The sequence below is a fragment of the Panthera tigris genome, chromosome D4 (genome assembly GCF_018350195.1).
Source record: "Panthera tigris isolate Pti1 chromosome D4, P.tigris_Pti1_mat1.1, whole genome shotgun sequence".
Taxonomy (NCBI): domain Eukaryota; kingdom Metazoa; phylum Chordata; class Mammalia; order Carnivora; family Felidae; genus Panthera; species Panthera tigris.
This window is the reverse complement of record NC_056672.1, coordinates 10,388,929-10,402,316: the sequence shown is the minus strand read 5'-3', so window position 1 is coordinate 10,402,316 and position 13,388 is coordinate 10,388,929. Positions and strand designations below refer to the sequence as shown.

Here is a 13,388-nt window from a genome sequence, read left to right as displayed (position 1 = left end):
CTCTCCATTTTAGTTGAATATATACCTCCCTTTTAATTTTATCTCATTCATATCTTTGGCCGTATCCAGTTTCTCAAGAACCCACCTTCTTTCCATTTGGAGATTTGATCTTGGATGATTTTACCACACAGTGCCACACCCTTCTGCTTTTCTTGATAGAGAGTGTGTGTGTCTGTTTCAGGCTGTAGTAAGGTCTCTAGATCTCATTGCACACAACTCCACTTTAGAATTCATTCTACATCCGAGTTAAGGACCCAAAGACTCTCCTCCCCAGTCCTGTGCTTTGTGAAATGCACGACTCTCGGCCACTCACCTTCATCCTAACTACTCAGGCAGGTGCAGTCTGCTTGAATGGAAGTTCCTTTTTGGGATATGCACCAGCATTTAAAAATGTCTGCCTGGGCTATAATGATATTTTGTAGAAGGGTGTGCTCAATTTTGATGTCATTTTTTAAATAGATGTTGTCGAGAGCCGTATGGATTGCCTAAACCAATTTCCCATTTACAACCAGTGATGCTTCAAGCCTGCAAATGTAGCTCTGCGTGGGGAAAAGCCCTGCCAGAGTGAGGACTTCAGCTGTAAGAAACCAGGTTCCCCACGGAAGTGATAATTAATGCAATTAGACGTGCACAGTATGTTAGAGGTAGTCTGGGCATGTATGTATCTACTCTGTCTTTATCAGATGAACAAATGAAAGTCTTTTACTTAAGTAAATTATTTCCTGTGTTAGAATCCACCTTGTCACATGTTTGCTTTGGTTTTTGGAAGTACAGGAGGACATCCATCCTGGTAATCCTTTTTCCTTGGTACCCTATGTATCCTTACCAAGCGATGGGTTTAGTCCATGAAATGACTAATGAGATCATCGCCACCACCATCATAAGCGTAAATGGAGCAGTGTTCATGGTATTCAAGCATTGGGATTACAAAGATTTTTGACGCCCATGGCGCCACACTGAAAGAACTTGGAACAGAGGCGTCCTCGGGCCCCTCCGTTTGTGTTTCACAAAGGTAGGGGGAGAGAATGGCCTTTCTCTTGGAGGGTAACATGTAAAGACCCATTTGGGTCTCTTCTCCGCCCTTAAAACAACAGACATTATTTTTCCAGCAACTTCTCTGAATTAATTTACATTTGGGCAAACAAACTGAGGAGAGTGGTGTTGAGGGGCAGGTCTGGTTTTGAACACGTGTTTGATTTTGCTAATCCCAGCAATGCACAGACTTGCTTTTGTCCATTTCATATCCCAAATTCTGGGATCATGGACATACTCACCCACCAGAACTGAGCAGTGGTTTGCATTTCCATGAAGGGCCAACTGATAGAGTTCACCTTCTTTGCGGGGGGAGAAAAATTCAAGCTAGACAAGAACTTTTATGGCAGGTAATTATTATTTGAAATTTATTTGAATTTCTGAAGACAAATTTGTTTCTTTGTACGTCCTTCAAAGTAAATAGGTACTCGTTACCTTTCTTTTTTTTTTTCTCTTTCATCTGGTAAGTTTCTGTAGACGGAAGAAAGTTAGTGCTTCCTTGTGGTATTTTGAAAGTTTTATTTTTGTGCCTCCGATTGGCAGACTTTCCTGTCCGTAAGCCAGTGTCGAAATGATGGTGCGGGTAAGTGTTCCGGTGTTGTAGAAGATTTTGTTGATGCAGTTTATGCCCGAGTAAATTTATCTTTTGTCCTACTTTACAGTCCCATATTTAATATGTTAAGAACCTCTTTATAAACAAAACAGAAAAAGAGGAGAGGAGAGCCTTTCTAGAAACAAAGAGTGAAGGGAAGGTCATTTTTAAGTGTCTGCTTAGATCTCAATTTGGGAAGATCTCATACTTCGGAACCAAAGTTTGGAACCGTGAATTCATTGAGGGTGAGGGTGACAGTCTTGCATGTTTTGTTTCCATCTTCCTTTGAAATCTCATGCACGCGTGCGTGCGTGCGTGTGTGTGTGTGTGTGTACATGTATCTGCACTTTCTGGTGATAAGGTCTGTAATTTTCATAAGCTTTTCAAAGCCACTGCTTTAAAATACCTTTTTGACGATAAGTTTTTAACGTATTTGTTTTGAGATCTGCTCTTCGCTGTTAAAAAAAACGACTTCCGATATTAGTTAACTCTTTAAATGCTTCCTTTGCAGAATAAAATCCTTTTTTGCAATATAGTCATCTTTTGTTTGGTTTAATTTACTGTCCACTTAAAATTTTAATCTACATTCTAGGGGGCTTCTCCCATGAGTATGTTTTTTTAAAGCAAGGGATTTTAATAGAAACGGATGAGACTTGGATTTGATGTGTTTTGCATGTGGGAAAATGGGTATTTAAGGGCAGTCTGTGATGCATGCTCTGTAGACCATGGAATGTTCTTTACCACAATTGTATTGTGCCTGTCCATGCAGTGTCTGTGGTAAAACCAGGCTTTCTTAACCTTGATGATGTACTAGAGAGGATCCTGGCCTCATGGGTCTGGAGACTAGGTTGTATTGTCTTCTGGGAAAGCAGTTCAAGGAAGCACAGATTTTATTTTAAAATCTACGTGGTCACTGTGGTTTCACTCAAGGTGATAGGTACCTGTGAGTTTTGTGTGTGTGCTGCTGTTTGGAGAACAAGCATCAGTTACCCATTAACCTGGGTAAAAAGGAATTGAGTTCTCCTCTGGTATTTTTAGGAGCTTAAGAATTAGGTCTTAAGTTAATCAGAGAAATAAAAGAGGTCACATTTTTAAGAAATGGAGTGTCTAACGTTTAAAAACTCATACGTGCACCTTGGTCTTGGCAACAAAAAGAAAAGGTAAAGGGTTAAGAAGGTTTTGTGTTGTTGTTTTTAAAGAGAGCATTTCATGATTTGACCACGGATTACATTTTTGGCCTCAATGATCTGATTTGGCTACAGAATTACGATAGGGATTTCAACAGCCAGTTACTGAACCCTTACCAGGTGCTGAGCCCCAGCCAGACTACCACTGCAGGAGTGAAGAAGACTGAAGCATCGTGGTAGATCCCCTGGGGCTAACAATTCAGGGCACGACAGTAGCCTAATAATGCCATCTCTTCATGCTTTGTTTTACTTTCATGTTTTTCTCCATTCGCTTAGGATGGCTATTTTACCAGTCATACATCCCTTGGGAAAATATGGATGTCACTGGGCACCCCAGGAAATTGTTTTTTAAGTTTATGTATTTATTTTGAGAGAAAGAGAAATATGAGCAGGGGCGGGGCAGGGAGAGAGGGAGAGAGAGGATCCCAAGCGGGCTCTGTGCCATCAGCTCAGAGCAGGATGCCGGGCTCGATCCCAGGAACTGAGATCGTGACCTGAGCCGAAATCAAGAGGCGGACGCCTAACGGACTGAGCCACCCAGGCGCCTCAGGAAATACTTTTTAATGCTTAAAAGTAAATTGTAGTAAAATACGGGTTCTGTTTCTCCAGAGGAGAAGCTGTTCTGGGTAGCTGAGCTTTTCCAAATGGCTCAGAATTTGTCCCTGTGACGGTGTCTTCTCTCACTCGGACCGTTATGGTTTGAAAACTTTCTGAAATTGATGACCTGTTTAGACACATTCTTTAGCTCTGTTGAGCGTGATCTAAGCTTCTGTTAGTAAGTTAGGTCTGTTGCCATAAGTCATAATTAGTATGTTGTGCTGTAATTATAGCAATGTCACTGGGGACCATACAGCTTACAGGGCTTTGTGCCAGAATTTCTGCTTTTTCTTTTTTTTTTTTCTCTTCATATTTTTTAACGTTAATTTATTTTTGAGACAGAGAGAGAGGGAGACACAGAATCTGAAGCAGGCTCCAGGCTCGGAGCTGTCAGCACGGAGTCTGACACGGGGCTCCAGCTCACCAACCATGAAATCATGACCTGAGCCAAAGTCGATGCTTAACCAGCTGAGCCACCCAGGCGCTCCTCTGCTTTTTCTCAACATCATTTTACCATCTCTTCCCTTGCTGTTGGGATTTGCCTTTGAGTTACTATGACTTTCTGAAGCAATCCCCCAAATTTGTAATCTGATCTGGGCTGTGGGGGAAGGAGGGCACACAGCCAAATTTAATAGAATCCCCCGTGAAAAAGAGTAAATTGGCCATGGGTTTAAGGTTTCGATGTAAGCAAAGTTCATCGATTTATTTTTTATTGTTTCTTTGATTATTTTCTATTCTCATTAGGGTTCCAAGCAGACACCTAAATTCTGGGTAGGTATGTCATTATCACATAAGGATGCTTTACAATATTTCATGGTGTCCTACATACAGATGTTGTAATGTACTCTTACTATATTGATGAAATATGACAAGCAGTTTACAGAAGCTTAAATATAAGAGGACTGTCACTTTGACATCTGTGTGTTTTTCTCTGACATTCCACGAAACTCAATCCATTGTACGTATTGATTTTGGCACTGGTCAGGTCTCAAAGTAGCTAAAACTACAGAAAACAAGTGTAGGTTTTCAGCGTCCACACGCTTTCTCCATTAAATGTGTGTTTAATCCCCACTCTATGTCTTGTTTGGGGGTTGTTTGTCCTTCCTTCCTTCCTTCCTTCCTTCCTTCCTTCCTTCCTTCCTAACTTCCTAACTTCCTAACTTCCTTCCTTCCTTCCTTCCATCATTCCAGTTTGCTTTATGGGAGTGGTATTGCAGAAAAAGCTCAATACAGTCGTGGGCACCCCTGGTGTCAGCTAAGGAGAAGCACTGAAACGGGAAATGTTAGGATCTTGCCATAATCTCCTAAAGTGTTCCACGCTATTTTTTCCTTGTTGACTCAGAACAAACACTAAAGAAGGCACTGAATGACCTCAGGTTTTCTTCTGGCCCATACTTATTATAGCAGAGACCGGAAACAGCAGCCCCGATCCAAAACCTTCAGTGGGCAGCTTGGGAAAAGTGTTTTACATGGGACTGTTGTTGAAGTCCATGGAAATCAGGGCAGAGCTAAAGGATCTGATTGATCTAAGACATTTCAGCCTTCTGCTTTCAGGTGCCATTTCCGACGCTCCTTCTCCTGTAAACCATGTTAACTACATAGTAGTAAGTCCTGTGTTTCTTTTCTTTCTTTTCCTTTAATTTTTTTAATGTTTATTCTTTTTTGAGAGAGCGTGAGCGGGGCAGTGGCAGAGAGAGAGAGAGAGAGAGGGAGACAGCGGGGGATTGGCAGAGAGAGAGAGAGGGAGACACAGAATCCGAAGCAGGCTCCAGGCTCTTGAGCTGTCAGCACAGAGCCCGACGCGGGGCTCAAACTCACAAACTGTGAGACCATGACCTCGGCTGAAGTCAGACACTTAACTGACTGAGCCACCCAGGTACCCCTCTTTTCTCTTTAACAGGATCATCTCCGTATTTCTTTAAAAATATTCTACCTATAGGGGCGCCTGGGTGGCGCAGTCGGTTAAGCGTCCGACTTCAGCCAGGTCACGATCTCGCGGTCCGTGAGTTCGAGCCCCGCGTCGGGCTCTGGGCTGATGGCTCGGAGCCTGGAGCCTGTTTCCGGTTCTGTGTCTCCCTCTCTCTCTGCCCCTCCCCCGTTCATGCTCTGTCTCTCTCTGTCCCAAAAATAAATTAAAAACGCTGAAAAAAAAAAAAATTTAAAAAAAAAAAATATTCTACCTATAGAGGGGCCTGGGTGGCTCAGTCAATTAAGCATACAACTCTTGATTTCAGTTCAGGTCACAGTCCCACGGTTCGTGAGTTTGAGCCCTGTGTCAGGCTCTGTGCTCACAGTGCAGACCCTGCTTGGGATTCTCTCTCCCTGCCCCTCTCTCTCTGCCCCTTCCTACACACTCTCTCTCTCTCCCCCTCCCCCCCCCCAAATCAATAAACTTAAAAAAATATATTGTATGTATATAGTATTTGCCTTCTCTAGGTCATAAAATGAGAACACAGACACAAGAATCGAAATGTACCAATTCGTTTTCCTATGCAGTTGATTCATTACCTCAAAAAATAATTTTTTATTAGCTAATTAAGAATAATTTGGGACATTGGCTGTCCTAGGCTCTGAGTGCTACTCAGAAAACATGGACGATTTAATCATGGCACTTGGAAAGCTTACAGCCCAGTGGGGAGGAGCAGCGGGACCCTGACCGTGAGCATCCTGCTGGTAAGTGCCCTTGCGGGGGCAGGCGCCAAGGGGAGCTCGCTTCTCTGAACCCGGTCTCCTTATCTGTTACGGGGAGTGTGGGAGGGGGACAAATCTCACGAAGCTGTTTTGCATCTCGGCTAAGATAACGCATGTGAAAACCTTGTAAAATTGTACGGCGTGGACCCCATCTGTTGTCAGGTGTGGTTTAAAATAGAAGGTGGGAGACTTTCTGTCCTGACACCATTTAGATAATCCAGCTCTGAGATTGTGAGTTAAGGGGAAACAATGCACATCAGTGTCGAGTGCAGTTCCCCGGAGAACATTAGAGGTTGTATTATTCAGAGCCGCTCACTCTAGAAAATCATATTATCGACGTGAGGCCCAGTGGTGAGGACGGCAAGAACAGTGCGGCTTTGTTGGGTATCACTGGCTGCCGTCGGCCTTTCTCGGCACCCACGGTGTATTTTCACTCTACCCACAAATAAGAACGTACAGAGCCTCGCAGCCCTGGGATCTGAACAAGGTGCCTGTTTTATGGTTCTAGGGTCTTTATAGCAGTCTCTCAGTGTTTCTACGTATGGGTATTCCCCTCCTTCTCCTTCTTTTAGTTCTTTAAAGGCCTGGAGATTACATGTCTCAGTTTGCCCGGGACCATCCTAGTTTATGTCTGTTGTTCCAACACCCCATCTACCCGATGTGTTCGCACTCTCAAAAGTGCCCTGAGTTGGGCCATAAGCTATATATGGTTCAAGGCATGGAAGGAAGGAAGGAAGGAAGGAAGGAAGGAAGGAAGGAAGGAAGGAAGGGAGAAAGGAAGGAAAAAAGAAATATGAAATTTGGAGGAGATTTCAATGCCTTGGTTCAAGGCATTAAAAAAAAATGAAATTAGTGGAATTGTAAAGATCTGTGAGAACTGACCTCAGTCACTGCACTGACCGGGAGTGTGGATTTGGTCCCGTAACGTCCTGGAATGAAGTTTGCAGGGGAACGTCCGGAGAGCCTGGTCCTCCGCACACACCGCAGCAGGTTCCTACTGAGAGCTGTTCAGACAAGAATGTGTGTTTGTGCCCCGTGGCTCAGAACGGTAGCCTTGACACCCTCCGTGTCAGTTTCCATACTAGCTTGGCTTGTTGCTGCTTGAAGGCTCACATTCCTTCTTTTCTTGCTTTTTTAAATTTTTTAATGTTTATTTTTGAGGGGGGGGGAGGGAAGGAGGGGCAGAGAGAGAGAGAGAGACACCCACACACAGAAGGCAAAGCAGGCTCCAGGCTCTGAGCTGACAGCACAGAGCCTGACACGGGGCTTGAACTCACAAACCGTGAAGCCACCCAGGCACCCCAGGCTCACATTCCTTCCTAAAGGCCTCCCCAGGTGTTCATTGATGTGACGATTTGCATTAAGATGGTATTCATCTTGGTATTTTTTTAAGTTACGTCTGCACCCACTGTGGGGCTTGAACTCAGGACCATGAGTGAGATCAGCAGTCTCGTGTTCTGCCGCCTGAGCCAGGAGGGAGCCCCCGTTTCCATCTTGGTTTTGACCATTGTTCACCCATGGCAGCCAGCGGGGTGGGGGGTGGGGGTTAGGAAGCAGGTCTAGTGCCCGCAGCTCTCTTGGCATAACTCCAGGGGGTGGGTGTGAGTGGGAGGCGGCTCCCAGGGGTGGGCCTGCAAGGCGGCGTCTCCCCCACATCCTCCTGCTCCTCCCTCCGAATGAGAAGGTAGGACCGTAAGGTGCAGTAGCCTAAAGAGAAAATTGTGCAAGGGGGTGGGTGCCACTTTCTGCGTCCCCCCCTGCGACCCTCACTGTAACAGAGTGAAATTGTCCCTTCCTACCAACCAGCAATCATGTGGAATTTGTTAAAAGGTCAAGAGGATCCCCTACTATCTTAGTATCTGTGATCCTAGTATTTTCATAGCAGAGCACTTGACCAAAAAGTTCTGTGCACGTTGTGGTTGGTTAAAAGCAATGCATAACTGCCCTTCTCCGTTGACAGCCGTACTGGAGTTTGGGCTTGGCCTCTTTGCTCATGAGCCCTAAAGAAATATATATGAATTAAGTCTTGAAAAGCGAAAGCACAAGGTCAGAAAAGAAAGAAAAACCAATGGGACAGTCAATGTGGTGCTCTCCCCAGAGAGCCCACTCTTCAGAGAGGTCAGACGTGGTATAAAGATCTCTGTTAAAACCAGTGTTGCGGCGCCTGGGTGGCTCAGTCGGTTGAGCGGCCGACGTCGGCTCAGGTCATGATCTCATGGTCCGTGGGTTCGAGCCCCACGCCGGGCTCTGTGCTGACAGCTCAGAGCCTGGAGCCTGTTTCAGATTCTGTGTCTCCCTCTCTCTCTGACCCTCCCCCATTCATGCTCTGTCTCTCTGTGTCTCAAAAATAAATAAACGTTAAAAACAATTAAAAAAAAAAAAAAAAAACCAGTGTTGCTCACACTTGAACGTGGGCTCTTGTGGAGATGCAGATTCCGATGTCCCCGGGCTGGGACGGGGAGCCCCAGACTGCTTTCTGACCAGCGCCGCGGGGAGTCAGGACACGGGTGCTTCAGCTGGTTCTGACTCTGGATGTCGCTGTTGCACTGCAGGCAAGTTAGAGTGACACAGGGGGGTGAGGAGGGGGGGGGGGACCCTGGACTGTCACGAGCTGCTGTGCTTTGCAGAGGCTAGAGCAGGAAGAACCGTCCAGTGGCACCTACCTCTGGTTCCCAGTGTCTTCGAAACTCTTAAATAACGTGTACTGTGCAGAGGCCCGGCGTTCCTGCCAATAAAATACAGACATGCACATTTTGTGGGCTTGGAATTCCAAACACGGGCTCCTTTTACATCAGTGGAGGGCTGGGAGGACAGAAGTCTAAGGAAATGAATAGGAAACTAGAGGAAGTTCAGAAAGGAAAGTTCCATCCCCTCTTGCTTCCATTCTAGGAGAGAAGCTGTTCCTCTCTTTACCCATAAGGACGCGGGGCCACCGTTCACTGGTTTCTCCGACTGTATTCTGCCTCTTCGCCTCTGTTACTTCACAGAACGTTCTCCTCTGCAAAAGCAAACAGGATCTTAATGTAGGTGATCTTCAGAGCCCTTTGGGTTGTTAAACCACAGCAACCAAGAATTTCGTGGTCACACAGCATTATATATGTAATCTATTCACATGTTTTCACTTGCTGTGTGTGGTTTTATTTCTATAAGGGCACCTCCAAAATATGTTTGAGTGTCAACATATATATTTTCTATTTTTGCCTACAGTCTCGGCTCTCTTTAAAAAAAAAGAAAAAACCTTTGGGGGCACCTGGGTGACTCAGTTAATTGAGTGTCTGACTCCTGATTTCAGCCCAGGCCACTGTCCCAGGGTTGTGGGATTGAGCCCCGTGTTGGGCTCCTCCCTAAGCGTGGAGCCTGCTTGGGAGTCTCTCCTTCTCTTTCTCTCTCTTCCTCTGCCCCTCTTTCCAAAATAAGAAAAAACAAAACCTATCAAAACATCTTTGTTTCATAGCTTCAAAAAAATTTTATGGAATTCATAGTTGACTGTATTAAATTCTCCCTCCATGAAACTAACTTAAAGATTCTGACCTCACAAGGGCAGCAATAGCTAAGTTTTCTTCTGTGGTTTACCAGCACTTTCTCTAACCATCTGCTTATTCTGGGTGTGGACATGTGCATTAGATACCTCCTTAAAAGGATAATTGAGAGCCTATTCCAGAAGGTACGCATGTTCCAAGTGTATGTACTTGACTACAGCGACTTCTTCAGTCTTAGGACAGGAATCTAGAATTTACTCCCATCTCTGTTCTGACCAGTCAGTTACACATCAAGCCTCTTATAATGTAGTAGGTAATGAGCCACTGTAAGTCAATCAAGGATTTCTCTTTCCTGGACTTCCGGATGAAAGAATTAAACATTTTTGATAAATTTACCCCCAGTGACAACATTAATACCCTATGTAGGAACTGAGTTTATAAAACCTGAGTTACTTTGAGCCAAGATTGAAGAATAAGCAGAGAATCCCCTAGTGAACAGTGAAAATTGTCATGTTAATTTCAAACTTCCTGAAAACACATTAGTTGTGTGCAGAGAGATTTCGGATGCTTAGTTTTTGGTGTTGTGTTTACTGTGTTACAAGCAATATAGACCCGGAACATGCTGGAACAGCACGGGGGCTTAGAAGCTGTTAGCCAACACCTGTAACTGCCTATCAACCTGTAATTTATTTATTTCTAAGTGTATTTATTTGAGAGAGAAATCATGAGCAGGAGACAGGCAAAGAAGAGAGGAGAGGGCGAGAATCTCAAGCAGGCTCTACACTGTCAGCACAGAGCCCGATGTGGGGCTCGAAATCATGAACTGTGAGATCATGATCTGAGCCCAAGTTGGACGCTCAGCCGTCCGAACCACCCAGATACCCCTATATTTATTTTATTAAACAGTGTAACCCTAATAAAAACAATGTCCCTGAGATGTTAGACGTCTTAAATTAGAAATAATAGATACTTTGCCATTAATGAACATTTATCTTCCCTTGATGGCTAGAAATTCTTGTTTGGGCTTCTCCCTACCCCCTTCCTGTAGGTTCACGAAAATGTTTGTGAATTAATTTTGCTTCGGTGTGATACACATGCCCTAACAGACCTTTCTACCCCCCTGTAGCTGGATCTCAGTGTTCGCTGCCTTTCTGAGTTTGGGACCTTGCCTTCTCGCCTCCCGGCTGTCTCCGCTCCTACCCGCGAGGTGTTAATACCCAGGAGGCTAAATGTTCAGTAAGGCCCCCAGGGGAGCAGATGTCCACTCTCATCCTCAGAAGCCGCCCTTCTGGGGACATGACTTCAGCCTGTGTTTCTGACTCAAGCCCGGTGTTTTTGTCCTGGGTTAGGGGTGAAGCCTGTCTCGGACAGTCTCCCTCCTCTCACACTTTTCCAGGTGTAGGAGAGTTGAGCCGTTGCTATCAGAGCCTTCTAGAAGAAGGAACAGAGAGGCAGGGCCTGGAGGAGGCAGGACCTGTGCACGAGGAGGCAGGGATTGAAGTCCCACTGCTGAGTCGCCTTCCCCAGGCCTGTTGCCTTTCCCAGCTGAACAGGTTGAGTGATCAATGGCATTCGAATGGGCCCCCAGAGGACGTGTCTGTGCCCTCTGACCATTTGAAATTGGTGGGAATGACGCCAGGGGTCTGCCCATCCCTTGATGACCAGGAGACAAGGCTCAGGTGTGGCCTGTCATTGGTCAGGCTTTCACTCTGTTGCTCCTATCCAAAGCATCCCTCAGCGGAATGAGATGCTGGCTAGATCCTAGCATTTCCATTCTCTGCTTCGGCCGGTGCCAGCGCCCCCACCCTACACCCTGGTGTTTACTCACCTACCATGGGTAGATGAACGTGAGCAGGACCTTTGCAGAGTCATGAAAGCAGTGTGCTTGTCCCGGCATGAAAGCCCGAGATGATAAAAAAAAAAAAGCAGTGAATGTTTTGAGTCTCCTGCATTCAAAAGGGAAAAGCTTAAGTGAGGTTTGTTTCAGCTAAAGAAAACAACATCTAAGACTTGCCGGAACAGTTTGTAGGACATATAAGGGCAACTTTGAGGGTGTCCGGGGGCACAGCGGAAGCTGGTTTTTCCCAAGTCTCTAGGTTTAGTTTCTGGTTCCAGCTTTTCCTGTAACCATTTTTAATTGAAGTGCATATGCTCTATTGATAACACAATGTACCATTGTGGGCTGTGTACTTGTCATCTTTTAAGTTTCTCTAAAATAAGTAGGAACTTGTATGTTCTGGAGAAGACGCGAGAACTTCTGGGAAATGTCTGCTCGGCATGGCTGTGCCTCTCTGTGAAAGAGTCTGAAGTAAAAATTTTCAAAGCCAAAGTATACTCAGAGGGGAAATTTTCTGTGAAGTCTGAAAAAACCATTCCTGGAACATCTCGTGTCTTCTCTCAATAGTAGTAGGAATAAGAATAAGAATAATTATAATAGAAGAACCAACCTACCACTCCTTAAAATGGTAAGAAGCCTAAGCAAAATACTTGAAAGTAAGATAATTTTTTGTGTGTTACTCATTGGGATTAAAATGCTCAGTGACTTTGGGGCGCCTGGGTGGCTCAGTCGGTTAAATGTTCATCTCCTGGTTTTGGCTCAGGTCTCACGGTTTTTAAGATGAAGCCTTGAATCAGACTCTGGGCTGACAATGCAGAGCCTGCTTGGGATTCTCTCTCTCCCTCTCTGCCCCTCCCCCACTTATGTCTGTGTGAGTGTGTGTGTGTGTGTGTGCACTCTCTTTCAAAATAAATAAACTTTGAAAACAATAAAACGTCTTCTCCTTCCCATGTCCAGCAAGGCCCAACAAATGTCCTCTCATTTAGCCTCTGTTCACCTCTCTGCTCTTTACCTTTCTTAAATAAACTCAGTTGCTCAAATCTATAGAGCTTTTTCTTTCCCCAAGTGCCTTCGGACCATGCTTTTACAGGGGAAAAAAAGGGGGGGGGGATTTTAATTTTAATGAAGATCACTTCATCAGTTTTTACTTTTATGGATCTTTCGTCGTCCTCTGGAAACTCCTCTCCAAGCCCTAGGTCTTGAAGATCTTCAGCGTTTTCTTCTAAAGGTTTTAGAAGGTGTTTTTTGTTTTACATTCAAGATTATGGGTCCTATCAAATTGATTTTTGTGTGAGGTGAAACGCTGAGGTCAGGGTTTTTTGTTTTGCCTCTAAGTGGCCATTTGCTGTTCTTTGAAAAGATTTTCCTTCCTTTATGGAGTTGTTTGATACGCCGTCGTGGGACTTGGTGGGAGCACTGATGTGTCTGGCTGCTTCTGGGCCCCGTCCTCATTTCCCATACTCCCCCAGCTGGCCCTTACCTGTTGTTCACTCCTCACCTTCAGTGACGTTTCCCTAGAGATGCTTCTGAGGACCGCCCATCCCACCCGGCTCCATTGTCCTCATCTTCAACCCTAAAAACGTCGGCCTTCGTATTCTCACTCAACACCTATTTTTTCCTCCCTTGTGGTATCGAGCGTAATGTTAATAATTTCCTCGTGTGTGTGTGCGTCACTGTGTGTGAAATTCCTGCCTCGAAGCCCCAAGAAGGCAGGAACTGGGTTTATTTTGTTGACCCCTCAAGTTCCAGCAGTGTGCCTCTTCCATGCTGAGCGCCCAATCGTCATTTTTGGGGTAAATGAATGGCAAAAAGTTAGGCCTCTTGGGGATGTTTTATTTTTATTTTTATTAATGTTTATTTTGAGAGGGCACAAGTGGGAGAGGGGCAGAGAGAGGGAGACAGAGGATCCGAAGCGGGCTCTGTGCTGACGGCGGAGAGCCCGATGTGGCGCTTGAACTCAGCAATCATGAGAT

The 13,388-nt window shown here is 45.2% G+C and overlaps 1 protein-coding gene across 3 annotated transcripts in view; it reads left to right on the top strand.

The window, feature by feature from the left end:
• Positions 1–13,388, top strand: part of KANK1 (KN motif and ankyrin repeat domains 1) — a 140,262-nt gene that overhangs the window by 49,977 nt on the left and 76,897 nt on the right. The window contains exon 1 of one of the 3 annotated variants that reach the window (XM_015535421.2): positions 8,880–9,122. The exons of the other annotated variants lie outside the window; for them this stretch is intronic. The gene's annotated coding sequence lies outside the window, so the exon portion shown is untranslated. Of the gene's footprint in view, positions 1–8,879; positions 9,123–13,388 lie in introns of those variants that run through there. 3 annotated transcript variants of the gene reach the window in all.